Below are 12,185 nucleotides of genomic sequence, written 5' to 3'. Positions count from 1 at the left end.
GCACAAGCAATTTTAACTTAAGAATACTAAGCATAGAGATAATGGAGTAATGTATCTAAGTGTATTTCTCTCTTTTATTAAACATCAGGATGTTGTTGCTATTGACCAATGCTAAGTTTGCCAAAACCAAATAGATTTACTTAATGTTCCCAAAGTGATATCAATACTCATGTCAAGAGTAATCATATAATGGAGATTGCAAACTAAAATAAGGTGTGCAAAAAGTAAATGATAAGACTTCTCATTAATATTCCATAACGATAACTCACACCAACGGATACATCGATAACTAACTAAGAGAGATACTTCCACATTGCATACTATTCTATATGATAACTTCCCTACTCATGATATGACACTACTTAATAGTAAAAGATAAAGGTGGTGGTGATGTGATACCGCGGCACTCCCCCAAGCTTGGAACAAACCAAGGGGATGCCAATACCGATGATGAATTACTCCTTCGGCGATGGTGGTGATGAATTCTTGACAAGCTTCTCAATAAGCTCCTGGAGCTCGTCAATCCTGTATATGAGATTGCGAATCATCTCTGAATTGTGCTCGACGCGGTTAAGGAGTCTGTCCGACGGTGAGTCCCAACTCTTGGAGTTATTTCCCCACTCTTCGACCTCGGGCTCCTTCTCTCCTCGCAGTGTTAGAGCGATCTATATCCCACCGGCTAGGCAATGCTGCCTTGGGAGTCCCTTCAATTTGATTATTGAAAATTAGATTGTGGAAGGGTTGATGAGTGCCTGATAGAGATGACTTTGGAGCTAGGTAATGACGTGGAACCGCTCCTCCAGTGCGAATTCTTGCGCTCTTGTTTGCGCTAAAAGGGTTGTCCACCACCTTGATGCTTGCGATAGTAGCACGCGGGTGCGTGCGCGAATCTTCATCCACCTCTTCTTCATCCTCTTCCTTGACGTCCTTGTCTTCCTCTTTCCGCCCAAGATCTTGATTATCTTCTTCCGGAAACTCCTTGCCCTTGTTCTTGGAGACCATGGCGCTTCTAAACTGAAAACAGATCTCGGCGTAAAACAGCTCGAAACAAAACACGACGAGAAAACGATATTACGGACCTCCGGGGTCCGGGAATTATATAGCAAATATTTTTACGACAAAAGGAAGGTTCCAGGTCGAAAACGAGTCGGAAAGGGGCAACGAGGCGGCTGCACCATAGGTCGGCGCGGCCTCAGTCAGGCCGCGCCGGCCTATGGTGGCACGCCCTCGCGCGTCTTTTCCACTCCGTTTCGATTCCGTAATTTTTCATATTTTCCAAAAACAGCAAAAATAATGTTCGGAAAGGTAAACGCGGACTTTTTATTACCTATACTGTTACCTATTCGAAGTCCAGTTCTGGCGGACTGTCTATTTGTCCTTTGATGAAAGCCTCCGGTGTTTCCACTTGAATAATATCAACATCAACATTATAAGAATCACCCGAGATATAATGCTTGAGTCTTTGTCCATTCACCACTTGTGTGGCATTGCCTTGGAGAGAGCTAATTTTAATTGCTCCCGAACGATACACCTCCTCAACAACATATGGTCCTTCCCACTTCGAGAGTAATTTCCCCGCAAAGAATCCGAGACGAGACCGATACAATAGAACTTGATCTCCAACATTAAATTCTCTTTTAATGATCCTTCTATCATGCCACTTCTTAACTTTTTCTTTAAAGAGTTTAGCATTTTCATAAGCTTCACTTCTCCATTCATCTAGAGAACTTAATTGCAACAACCTCTTATTACCGGCTAATTTAGGATCTTTATTTAGTTCTCTAACAGCCCAATAAGCTTTGTGCTCTAGTTCTAAAGGTAAATGACAAGCTTTTCCATAAACCATTTTATAAGGCGACATTCCCATAGGATTTTTATAAGCAGTTCTATAAGCCCATAGTGCTTCTTTCAACTTACTAGCCCAATTCCTTCTAGATTTATTAACAGCTCTTTCCTAAGATAGCTTTAATCTCTCTATTTGATAATTCTACTTGACCACTAGTTTGAGGGTGATAAGCGTAAGCAATTCTATGATTAATACCATACTTGGCAAGAGTTTTTCTAAAACCTCCATGAATAAAATGAGAACCTCCATCGGTCATAATATATATAGGTACTCCAAATCTAGGAAATATAATATCTACAAGCATTTTTATAGAGGTCTCACCATCAGCACTTTTTGTAGGTATAGCTTCTACCCATTTAGTAACATAATCAACAACGACAAGTATATGAGTGTTACCTTCTCGAAGCGTGGAAAGGACCCATGAAGTCGAATCCCCAACAATCGAATGGTTCAATAACAAGAGTGTAATTCATAGGCATTTCATTGCGTCTAGAGATATTACCAACTCTTTGACATTCATCACAAGATAAAATAAATTTCCTTGCATCTTTGAAGAGTGTTGGCCAATAAAAACCTGATTGTAGAACCTTTTGTGCGGTTCTATCTCCAGCGTGATGTCCTCCATAAACACTTCCATGACATTTATTCAATATCTCCTGTTGTTCATATTCAGGAACACATCTTCGCATAATACCATCCACTCCTTCTTTATATAAGTGTGGGTCATCCCAAAAATAATGCCTCAAGTCATAAAAGAATTTCCTCCTTTGCTTGAGCCGAAAAGGTTGGAGGCAAATACTTCGAAACAATAAAGTTAGCATAATCCGCATACCAAGGGCTCTCTCGCGAGCTCACCTTTATTACAGCCAATTGTTCATTTGGAAAACTATCATTAACGGAACAGGATCATAAGCAATATTTTCCAATCTAGACAAATTATCGAGCAACAGGATTATCGTGCACCTTTCCTATCTATAATATGTAAATCAAATTCTTGCAACATGTAAGTACCCATCTAATAAGCCTTGGCTTAGCATCTTTCTTTGTCATAAGGTATCTAATTGCAAGCATGATCAGTATGAATTGTAACTTTTGAATCAACAATATAAGGTCTAAACTTATCACAAGCAAAGACTACGACTAACAATTCTTTTTCAGTTGTAGCATAATTTCTTTGAGCAGACATCAAGAGTCTTACTAGCATAATGAATAACATTTAATTTTTTATCTACTCGCTGTCCAAGAACAGCGCCTACAACAAAAATCACTAGCATCACACATAATTTCAAAAGGCAAATTCCAATCAGGAGGTTCAACTACGAGAGCGATCGTTAAGGCTTTCTTTAGAGTTTCAAAAGCTTCCTTACAATCATCATCAAAAACAAAAGGTACATCTTTTTGAAGAAGATTAGTAAGAGGCTTTGAAATTTTAGAGAAATCTTTAATAAATCTCCTATAAAACCCAAGCATGACCAAGAACACTACGAATACCTTTAACATCCCTCGGATAGGGCATCTTCTCAATTGCTTCAACTTTAGCTCTATCAACTTCAATACCTCTCTCGAAATTTTATGCCCCAATACAATTCCTTCATTAACCATAAAGTGGCATTTCTCCCAATTAAGAACAAGGTTAGTCTCTTCACATCTCTCGCAAAACTTTATCGAGGTTTCGCAAGCAATTATCAAAAGAATTCCCATAGACAGTAAAAATCATCCATGAACACCTCTACAATACTTTCGCAAAAACCATGAAAAATAGCGGACATGCATCTTTGAAAAGTAGCAGGAGCATTACATAAACCAAAAGGCATACGCCTATAAGCATAAGTTCCATAAGGACAAGTAAAAGTGGTTTTCTCTTGATCTTTAGCTTTAACAAAGAATTTGTGAAAACCCAGAATAACCATCAAGAAAGCAAAAATGAGTATTTTTAGACAATCTTTCTAGCATTTGATCAATAAAGGGTAAAGGGTAATGATCTTTCTTAGTAACTTTATTGACTTTTCGAAAATCAATGCACATTCTATAACCTACAACTATTCTTTGAGGAATAAGCTCATCATTATCATTAGGCACAACAGTCATTCCTCCTTTCTTAGGAACACAATGCACAGGACTAACCCATCTACTATCAGCAATAGGATATATAATACCAGCTTCAAGGAGTTTTAATACCTCGTTCCTTACCACTTCCTTCATCTTCGGAATTAGACGACGTTGATGTTCAACAACAGGCTTTGCATCTTCTTCCATATTAATAGCATGTTGGCAAATAGAAGGAGAAATCCCTTTCAAATCATCAAGAGTATAGCCAATAGCTCCTCGTGTTTCTTCAATATTTCCAATAACCTTTCTTCCTCAATCTCTCGAAAGCTTAGAACTAATAATAACAGGATATATTTTCTTATCATCAATATGAGCATATTTAAGATTATCGAGTAAAGGCTTTAGATCAAAAACAGGATCTTCCTTCGGTGGTGGTGTTGTACCCGGATCTTCCACCGGTAAATCATGCTTGAGAATAGGTTGGCGACGAAAAATTTCCTCAAGCTCATCTCTTTCTTTCCTAAAAGCTTCACTTTCACTATTCTCCAAATGTTGCTGCAAAGGGTTATTAGGAACAAGAACAATAGATGCACACTGCTCCATTTTAAAATCATTACTAGGCAAGTCAACTTTATAAGGAGTTTTGGTAAATTTAGAAAAGTTAAATTCATAAGGTTCACCAAGCAAATCTAGTCAAAATTTTCTCTTTCTTACAATCTATAATAGCTCCACAAGTATTTAGAAAAGGTCTACCAAAAATGATAGGACAATAATCACTAGCAGCAGAACCAAGTACCAAAAAGTCAGCAGGATATTTAATCTTACCACATAGAACTTCCACATCTCGAACAATACCAATCGGAGAAATAGTTTCTCTATTAGCCAGATGTATAACCACATCAATATCTTCAAGTTCACAAGAACCAATTTCGTGCATAATCTCCGTGTAAAGTTCATAAGGTATAGCACTAACACTTGCACCAATATCACATAAACCATAATAGCAATGATCACCAATTCTAACAGATAGCATAGGAACACTAACTTGTTTGGGTTTATTAGGATGTGAAACAATATTAGAAGCATCTTCACGAGAAAATAATATGACCATCCTCCACATTCTCAGTCACAAGATCTTTAACTATTGCAACAAGCGAGGTTCAATTTTAATTTGTTCTTCAGAGTTCTTTAGGTTTCTTTTCACTTTTATTAACCGCACTAGATATGACAGAGTACTCCTTCATTTTAGCAGGGAAAGGAGTTTTTTCAATATAAGCTTCAGGAATAACATTATCAACAGCTTTCAATCACTACACATTTGTTTACAGATGAATCAATTTTATCTTTATACGGTTCATGATACTTATCAAAATTCTTCTTAGGCAGTTCATAATGAGAGGCAAAAGCTTTATAAAGATTTGCAACAACTTGGGAATCAAGACCATATGTAGCACTCATATTACGAAATTTATCAGTATCCATAAAAGCTTCAATACATTTATAATCATAAATTATACCTGATTCTCTATCTCTGTCGTTCTCCCATCCTTCAGTATTTTCTTGGATCCGATCAAGAAGGTCCCTTTTAAACTCTTCATTCTTGCGTGTAAATGATCCCGAACAAGAAGTATCCAGCAAGGTCTTGTCTTGAAAAGAAAGTCTTGCATAGAAATTATCAATAATAACATTACCAGGAAGCTCATGAATGGGGCATTTGAGCATTAAAGACTTCAATCTCCCCCAAGCTTGGGCAATACTTTCTCCATCATGAGGCCAGAAATTATATATGCGGTTCCGGTCTTTGTGAATTTCACTTGGAGGATAAAATTTGGAATAGAATAAAGGCACAATGTCCTCCCAATCAATAGAATCACCATTCTTCAGCAATTTATACCAGTGCGCCGCTTTACCAGACAGCGATATAGTGAATAGTTTCTTCCTAACTTCATTCATGGAAATACCTGCACATTTGAATAACCCGCATAATTCATGCAAAAATAGTAAATGATCACCAGGATGGACAGTTCCATCCCCTTCATAGCGGTTATCCATAACACGTTCAATAATTTTCGTAGGTATTTTATATGGTACTACTTCCTCACCTGGCGCTTCATCCACTACCGTTGCGGTAGTAGTAGATTTCCCAAATAGAAATTGAAGAGAAGATCTCTCCATAATGATTATAGCAACGAGCAGAAATAAAATCAGCACAAACAAGTAAATTTCCTTACCAATTCCACTTACCAATAGCGCTTCACTCCCCGGCAACGGCGCCGTAAAATAGTCTTGATGACCCACAAGTATAGGGGTGTATCGTAGTACTTTCGATAAATAAGAGTGTCGAACCCAACGAGGAGCAGAAGGTGTTGACAAGCAGCTTCGATGAAGGATTCACCGTAAATGCTCACAGTACAAGTATTCGGGGGTTTTGATATTGCGGATAAATAAAGTACAAGTAAATAAAATGCGAGAGAAATAATTGCAGCGAGTGGCCCAATCCTTTTTAGCACAAAGGACAAGCCGGTTTGTTTACTTATAATGACCAAACGTTCTCGAGGACACACGGGGATTTTAGTCTAGTGCTTTCGCTACATACAGTTGATTAATCTTCATTGTTTTGATAAGTGTTGTGTGGGTGAACCTATGCTAATGCACCGCCCTTCCTAGGACTAATACATACTTGTGATTATACCCCTTGCAAGCATCCGCAACTACAAGAAAGTAATTAAGATAAATCTAACCACAGCCTTAAACTCGAGATCCTGCGATCCCTCCTGCATCGATATACTAACGGGGGCTTAGGTTTCGTCACTCCGGCAACCCCGCAATCAAGCAACCGAATACAAGATGCACTCCCCTAGGCCCATAAATGGTGAAGTGTCGTGTAGTCGACGTTCACACGACACCACTAGAAGAATGACACCACAACTTAAATATCATAACATTGAATATTACTCAACCATAATTCACTACTAGCATTTAGACTTCACCCATGTCCTCAAGAACTAAACGAACTACTCACGAGACATCATATGGAATACAATCAGAGGTGATATGATGATGAATAACAATCTGAACATAAACCTTGGTTCAATGGTTTCACTCAATAGCATCTACAACAAGTATAGAATAACACCGGGAGAGTTTCCCCTATCAAACAATCAAGATTTAACCCGAATTGCTACAGCGATGACGAGGTGCAGCGGTGGTGATGGCGGTGTAGATGGTGGAGATGGTGATGATGATGATGGAGATGATGTCCCGCTCGATGACGATGGCGATGGCGTCGATTTCCCCCTCCGGAGGGAATTTCCCGGCGGATTCCTCGCCCGCCGGAGAGCTCTTTTCTCTCTCGGTGTTCTCCGCCCCGCGAGGCGGCTGTAACCCTTCGTGAGGATCCCCCGTGGCTTAGGTTTTCGGGACGAAGGAGTACGCGAAGAAAAGGAGGCGAAAGAGGGCTGTGGGGCCCCCGAGCATAGGGTGGCGCGGCCGTGGCCTGGGCCGCGCCGCCCTATGGTCCGGGCCCACGGTGGCCCTCTCTTCTTCCCCTTCCGGCTCCCTCCGTCATCTGGAAAAATAGGAATTTTCGTGAAATTCCCTTCCACAGCTTGATCTTCCGAAATATTGCGTTCGACGGTGCTTTTTCCAGCGAGAATCTCGGCTCCGGTGCTTGATCCTCCAATGATGATGAAACATGCAAAATAGATGGAATAACATAAGTATTGTGTCCCAATATGAAATATATCAATGAATAACAGCAAATTATGATACAAAATAGTGATGCAAATTGGACGTATCAGGACACATCAAGCCAGAGTGTCCAAACAAGGCATCATGGAGTGGACAAGGCTCCGGAGGACGAGGCGGAGGTAATAACAACAACAACAACAACAACAACAACCGGAACTACAACAACAACAACAACAAGAGGGGAAAGCCATATGGAAAGCTGAATTGCACAACTTTGGAGCAAGCGGGAGAGTCGGATCAAGCAGTCTTAGGTACGCTCAGCATCCTTACTCATCCTGGCAAAGTGTTATTTGATACTGGAGCAACTACGTCATTTCTTGCACGGGAATTCGTGGAACAATTCGGGCTTAGATGTTCTAAGTTAGAAACACCTATAACTGTCTTATCTGCGGGGGGAACGATCTTAGTAACCCACGTGAAAGAAGCACAGGTCATAACCATTTGTGACTCGTGTATATTTCGCGGACCTATTCATCATTCCCATGAAGGACATATCGGCTCATTCTAGGAATGGACTAGTTAACGGAGAATGGCGCAAGAATTAACTCGTGGAGACAAGACAAGTATCACTCCGAAACTCCATAGGAGGTCGGATAGTGTTTCAAGGAGACAAGTACACTCGGTTGGAGATAGGATTGGAGCTGAATAGTCTGAAGGAGGTGAAGATTGAAGATATCCTCGTAGTGAATGAATTTCAAGATGTATTTCCCAAGGAACTACCGGGAATGCCACCCGATAGAGAGATCGAGTTTACCATAGATCTAATTCCAGGCACAAGCACCAATAGCTCAACCACCATATAAGATGGGGCCAAAGGAGTTAGTGGAACTCGAAGGCTCGATTAGATGAACTGGAACAGAAGGGATTTATCCAAGAAAGTGTGTCACCATGGGGTACACCAGTCATCTTTGTGGATAAAAGAGATGGAGGAAGGAGAATGTGTGGAGATTACAGGAATCTTAACAATGTAACCATCAAGAACAAGTATCCTTTACCCAGAATACAAGATCTTTTTGATCAAGTTCAAGGAGCTGGAGTCTTCTCGAAGATAGATTTAAGGTCAGGATATCACCAAATCAAGATCAAGAAGGAAGATGTGCCAAAAACAGCGTTTGTGTCAAGGTATGGACACCATGAATACTTGGTTGTACCATTTGGACTAACAAATGCACCAGCTATTTTCATGAATTTAATGAACAAGATATTCATGAAGTACTTGGACAAGTTTGTGATCGTGTTTATCGATGACATTCTGATCTATTCCAAAGATAAAGAAGAACATGCCAAGCATTTGAAGATAGTTCTGCAGATTTTAAGGGAACATCAGCCTATATGCAAAGTTCAAGCAAGTGCCGCTTTGGTTAGACACAGTGTTGAATTTCTTGGACATGTCATAACCAAAGAGGGAATAGCAGTGAATCCAAGCAAGGTTCAGTCAGTATTGGAATGGAAGTCACCTAAGAATGCTAAGGAGATCAGAGGATTCCTTGGTATGGCGGGCTATTATCGGAGGTTCATTGAAGGATTTTCGAAGATTGCAGGACCAATGACCAAGTTACTCAAGAAGAATACCCCATTTGTGTGGACTGATGAGTGTGAAACCAGTTTCCAAACACTCAAAGAGAAGTTAACCACGGCACCAGTGTTAGCAGTTCCGGAACCCGAAAAGGATTACACGGTGTATTGTGATGCTTCCAAGAATGGACTTGGATGTGTGCTAATGCAAGATCGGAAGGTGATAGCCTACGGATCAAGACAACTAAAGCCACATGAACATAACTACCCAGTACATGACTTAGAATTGGCGGCAGTTGTGTATGCTTTGAAGAGTTGGAGGCAATTCCTCTATGGATCCAAATGTGAGTTGTACACAGATCACAAAAGCTTGAAGTATTTCTTCACTCAGAAGGAATTAAACATGAGACAAAAGAGATGGTTAGAGTTGATTAAAGACTATGAGTCGACAATCAACTACACACCAGTGCAAGGCTAATGTAGTAGCAGATGCTTTAAGCAGGAAGAGTACTGAGAATCAACCTACAGAATGGGAGATTCCGAAGGAACTTCGGAAAGAACTCGAAGAAGCTCAGATTCTGTTTATCCAAGGTGATACAGTGGGAAGCATAGCAACCATGAGGATCATGGATGAAATGTACTCAGACCTAAAATATGAAATCATTCGGAAGCAAGCAGACGACTTATTCATCCAAGAAGAAATCAAAAGGATTGGAGAAGGGAGACCGTCAGAATTCAATCTTGGAGAGTTTGGTTCTCTATACTTTCAGAAGAGGTTATGTGTACCGGATGATCCAGAAGTGAAGTCAATCATATTGAAGGAAGCACATGAAACCCCTTACTCAATACATCCGGGAAGTACTAAGATGTATATGGATTTGAAGGAAATGTTCCGGTGGAACAACATGAAAAGAGAGATAGCTCAATATGTCTCCGAATGCCATACATGTCGGCGAGTAAAAGCGGAACATCGAGTCCTGCGGGATTACTCAAACCACTAGAGATACCGGAATGGAAATGGGATGAAATCGGAATGGATTTTGTTACTGGTTTACCAATGACCAGTAAAAAGAAGGATATGATATGGGTAATCGTGGATAGACTTACCAAGAGTGCTCATTTCATAGCCGTAAATACAAAGGACACTGCAGAAAAGCTTGTGGATATTTATGTGAAGGAGATTGTTAGCAAGCATGGAGTACCAAAGAAGATAGTCTCGGATAGAGGTTCAATTTTCACATCAGCATTCCGGAAACAACTCCAAGAAGCTTTAGGAACCAAGTTGGATTTCGAGCATGCCTTATCATCCACAAACCGGAGGACAAACCGAAAGAACCAATCGGATACTTGAAGACATGCTTAGAGCTTGTGCTCTAAACTTTGGAGGCTCATGGGAGGACCATCTACCATTGGCGGAATTCTCATATAACAATAGTTATCGCAGTAGTATCCAGATGGCACCGTACGAAGCATTGTACGGAAGGAAGTGTAGATCACCAATTTGTTGGTTTGAAACCGGAGAGAACAAGGAGTTTACACCGGACTACATCAAGGAGAGACAAGGAGTCATCGAGGTGATCCGAGATAGACTCAAAATAGCCCAAAGTCGACGTAAGAGTTATGCCGACCGTAAGAGACGAGTTTGGGAACCAAGAGTAGGAGACATGGTATATTTGAAAGTTAGCCCAATGAAAGGACTCAAAAGGTTCGGAGTAAAAGGAAAACTAAGTCCTCGATACATAGGACCATTCAAGATACTCGATCGTAATCGAGAAACAGCTTTTGAGTTGGAACTACCGAACAGACTTCGGCCTAATTCACAATGTTTTTCATGTATCACAACTCGAAAAATGTTTGAAGGCACTCGATGATCCCATTACACATGAAGAAATAGAGCTACAATCGGACTTAACGTATGTGGAGAAGCCTCGAAAAGATTTTGGAAGTACAAGTGGAAGAAGTTAAGGAATAGAGCAATCAAATACCGCAAGATACAATGGCAACATCATCCCGAACGAGAAGCAACCCGGGAGACCGAAGAAGAGCTCGGGAAGTCCTACCCCGAGTTATTCAGTACCAATCTTAACTTCGGGACGAAGTTTCGTTAGGGGGAGAGGCTGTAATAACCCGGAACATAGGAACAACGAAGGGTAGATTTAGAAATGGGATGTGCATTTCATCGCAAAACGGGGGAAATTTTCGCGCCTTATTGCAACTAAACCTAAGAGGGATCGAGGTTCTCTCTCATTTTTGCACTTAGGGTTAGGCAATGTGAGTTAGGGAAATTTCGACATGATCTCTTTTGTATCTTGTTGATTTGGGAAATTGATTTCATTTGACAAGTGTTAAACATTAAACAATGATCATTACACAATATAAATATGAATTGATAATTCAAACACAAGTTAATATTCAAATCATTTTGGATTTCAAAGTGAGTATCAAATACAATATTTAATCAAGAATATACACATGACATAATGCAAAAGCTCATAAACAAAAACTTGAGCTTTATTGATAACACAAACAAATTACATTGTCTTTACAGAATTCTTGATACAAGAATTGAGGAATAATAAACAGAAATAAAAATGAAGATTACAATATAGTTCCTAAACTAAAATCTAGACTATATGACTTGAAGTATCTCTTCATGGCCATGTCCATGATTCAAAACCTGCAAAACATAAAAGCCAATACTAGACGGAATGTTAAGTGTAGAAATTCAGTTTGGACAGATTAGTGTGACAAATTCAGTTTGGATGAGCTAACCAAGTGTCATAGACACTTGTGCTTGTCCAAAACCTGGACAGCACCAGGATAAGAAGGAGCAGACCAAAACTGAGCCACCATCAGGGGCTCAAGTTTCAGCATATGAGCACACTGCTCATGTGTGCTGTTCACACAACAGCAAGGCAGTGCACTAGCCTAGTCATCAAGCAAACCAGGCTTGTGTGTCAAGGCCAGAGAGGAAGTAGAGACCATATAAATAGCACACAAACCCTAGAACCATGACAATCGACCA

This window comes from Lolium rigidum, chromosome 1 (genome assembly GCF_022539505.1).
Source record: "Lolium rigidum isolate FL_2022 chromosome 1, APGP_CSIRO_Lrig_0.1, whole genome shotgun sequence".
NCBI lineage: Eukaryota > Viridiplantae > Streptophyta > Magnoliopsida > Poales > Poaceae > Lolium > Lolium rigidum.
The sequence above is the reverse complement of the archived record's forward strand: the minus strand, read 5'-3'. Positions refer to the sequence as shown.